The following is a 3,905-nucleotide window of genomic DNA, read 5'->3' as shown; positions in this document are numbered from 1 at the left end:
AGCTCCTACTCTGCCTCAGCATACGTAAACATAATACTTCACCATAAGGAGCAGAGAGTCTAGTTGGGATTTATTTAGTTTCTTTTCTGTGCAGAGCACTATATTAAGGTGCGTTCACATAGTAACAGTTACATAACAGTCCACAACAGAATCCTAGGGCTTAAGAGAAATGACTTTGGATTCAGTCCTGTTTGTGTTCAATTCCAGTCATCAGTCACTTTGTCTGCCAGGTCTATCTTCTTCTAATTTTCTAATTTAACTGACTCCATCCATGTCCTATGAAAAGCACTGCCCTACTTTATAGCGTGACCCTACCTGCCCCCAACAGGAGCTACTTGGGTCCACTGTACCTAATTCTCTGTGCACTTGTCTCTTCTCTCTCAACCTCTCTCTGTTTCTCTCTCTCTCTCTCTCTCACACACACACACATGCATGTGCACACACACATTTTTGAACTAAGAGATAAGGAAGCCACAGTCGCGTTGCAGTGGGCATTGGATATATGAAGTCGATTACAGACAAGCAAAGCTACATGTGAGGAGAGGGTGAAGAGAAAGGTGCACTGTGGTAGACTGCATAGATGCCCCAGACTCTTCCCATCCCTCTGGGCATGCACCTCTGAGACATGATTTTGCAGCCCTCACATCAAGGTGAAGTTTACCTCTCCAGACTTTGAATCTAGAAGTGGTCATGCAGCTTGCTCTGGCCACATGGCACAAGCAGCGGCTTAGCAAGTGCTTCTGCATTAGTGACTGCCGTCTCTCTTACTGGCCTCTGGAACCCTGAGACCACTAGGTGAAGAAGCCCGGGATAGGATGCTGGAGGATGTGAGAGCAAGGAGAGCAGAGGTGTGCAGCCAGCGGGATCACACCCCACGATATAACCAGCCTGCCAATTGCCAGGAATGTGAATGAGGCCAGGCCAGGCCATCGAGCCCAGCTGAGCCACCAGCTGTATCCAAAATCAGCAGAGTCAGTCCAAACCTAAAGAATCTCCCAGCTGACCCACAAAATCAGGAGAAATAATAAGAGCCTGTTGTTTTAAGCCAGTTAGCTTAGGGGTTTTGCTAGTTTTGCTCCGATTATGTGACATGGACACTTGTGGACACTTGTCACCTCAGCATTTTTTCCATCCAGATACGGCACTACTACAGAAACTCCTCCTCTCCCACCTCAGAGGTGAACACGTAACACAGGCTGGCCTCACAAGTGCCCTAAACCATGAAATCAGCAATGGCCTGCGACCCAGCTAAGGACAGTGAGAATCCTTTTTCTGACTTTGCTCTGGTAACTAACAACAACAGCAAAAAAAAAGACTACATCTTTCTGTGGTTCTTTCCTTCTGAGGACCTACCTGAAGCTGTATTTGTTACCAATGGATAAGAGACTGCTAAGAATGAAAACAACACAGAGAAAGCAAAACCAAGAGACAGAGGGAAAACATAGATTAATTTTTCATAACATCATGTGAATCCCTGGATCTAACCACACTGTAAGTTCTTGGACTTCACAATTCCTTTTTTGTCCAAACTGTTTTAAGTTGGGTTTCCAACTCTCTCAACTCAGAGTCCTAGCACACTACTTCTTCTCAGTCTCTTTAAAGTACCCAGTATGTATGATCTCTACTCCCTCTATCTGATGACGGGTAAAAATGTGGCTTTTTGCATTTCTCTCTTAAAAGAAAAAGGCATCAAAGACAATATCATGGCAGCACCCAGATAACCATGGAAAGAGGTGCTTCATGGGTGGAGTGCCCCTGCTCAATGATAACGATACATGTTATCTTTGAAGAACAGCAATACAAAAAGGAATATATGTTACAAATTATAAAAGCAGTTATTACATTGTCTCATTCTGCAGAAGTCTGTCATGCTTTCAAAGACTTTACAATTTCCAATCTGCTCTCCTTTATACTTCATAAACAACAATCTTCATGAGGTAGAAATTAGTTTTATTTTCTTTCTTACCTGAAAGTTGTCATCGGCTGTGAAACATGGTGAGTAAATGTTTGTTGTTGTGGCTGTTCATTCATTCCATTTCTTTTTGTTATTGAATATCTTTTCCCTCTGAGTAGTTACCTCTGGACACAGTCTGAGGAGCCAGAAAAAGACCCAAGCTAAGCCAGTCACATACTCTTCCTGAGAATTTGAACACTGAACAGGAAGATTTTAAAAAGAGGTTTGCTTCTTTATTTTGGCAGCCTCATCTTGACAAAACCTTCAGATAGTTTCTATGATTTTACCCCAAAAGTGTTCCTCTTGGTTTTTGAGCTGCCTAATATCCTCCTCAGATATGCAGATGACACCACCCTTATGGCAGAAAGTGAAGAGGAACAAAAAAAGCTTCTTGATGAAAGTGAAAGAGGAGAGTGAAAAAGTTGGCTTAAAGCTCAACATTCAGAAAACGAAGATCATGGCATCTGGTCCCATCACTTCATGGGAAATAGATGGGGAAACAGTGGAAACAGTGTCAGACTTTATTTTTTGGGGCTCCAAAATCACTGCAGATGGTGACTGCAGACAGGAAATTAAAAGATGCTTGCTCCTTGGAAGGAAAGTTATGACCAGCCTAAATAGCATATTCAAAAGCAGAGACATTACTTTGTCAACAAAGGTCTGTCTAGTCAAGGCTATGGTTTTCCCAGTGGTCATGTATGAATGTGAGAGTTGGACTCTGAAGAAAGCTGAGCGCCGAAGAATTGATTCTTTTGAACTGTGGTGTTGGAGAAGACTCTTGAGAGTCTCTTGGACAGCAAGGAGATCCAACCAGTCCATCCTAAAGGAGATCCGTCCTGGGTGTTCATTGGAAGAACTGATGCTGAAGCTGAAACTCCAATACTTTGGCCACCTTATGCGAAGAGTTGACTCATTGGAAAAGACCCTAATGCTGGGAGGGATTGAGGGCAGGAGGAAAAGGGGCCGACAGAGGATGAGATGACTGACTGGCATCACTGACTCAATGGACATGGGTTTGGGTAGACTCCAGGAATTGGTGGTGGACAGGGGGGCCTGGCATGCTGTGATTCATGGGGTCGCAAAGAGTTGGACATGACTGAGCGACTGAAATGAACTGAACTGAACTGAATATCCTCCTAACAAATTTATGTTCTTACGAAACATCATCAGTTAGTTTCTGTTGCTTGCATTAAAGAGTGCTGTATCAATACATGGAAACTCCCCATCTGTGTTCTCCTTCCAAATTACAAAGTTGTTTCTGGGAGATGTTACCAGCCTGGACTCCAAGTGTCATGCCACTTTAGTGTGTTCACATAACAAGCTCTCACTTACAGAATGTGAATGACAGTGATTTGTGTCATTTTCATACCTAAGCAGTTAAGAAATAGGTGTGCTCTTTCTTCTTTATTTCTTCTTCTTTCTTTCTTCTGCTTTTTTTCTTCCTCTTCATTTCTTTTTCTTTCTTCCTGTGTGGGTAGAGTAAGTGTTGACACTGAAGGCCATCTTGCATACCACGTGTTGAAATGGCAGATTCTCCATCACTGTGGATCCCTGAATAACTGTGTAGACCAGAACACCACATTCTCCTTCTCCTTTCGTGACTCTTACCTCTGAGAAGGTACCTCCTCACTGTCTTGGACTTCCTGAGACACTTTCATTGTGTTAAGCCATGGAAATTTCAAATTTTACAGCTGCCAGTACTTTAACTAATACAACCCCCAGCCAATACAAATGAAAATGTTTAAGTATTTTTATTAGCATTTTGAAGACTCCAAAACAACTGGGAAACTCCTATTTGGCAGGGATAAGAGTCATCTGACAGTTCTCGCAAGGATCCAGCTGTCAGGAAGCCAGACACTGACTCTCTCCCTCTCTCTGCCCCCATTCTATTCTCTCCTTACCAACAGAAAACGACATTTTCTCTCAGTGACACACTGTTCAAGACGAATTA

The sequence above is a fragment of the Oryx dammah genome, unplaced genomic scaffold (genome assembly GCF_014754425.2).
Source record: "Oryx dammah isolate SB20612 unplaced genomic scaffold, SCBI_Odam_1.1 HiC_scaffold_29, whole genome shotgun sequence".
NCBI lineage: Eukaryota > Metazoa > Chordata > Mammalia > Artiodactyla > Bovidae > Oryx > Oryx dammah.
Note: the sequence above shows the minus strand (reverse complement) of the source record.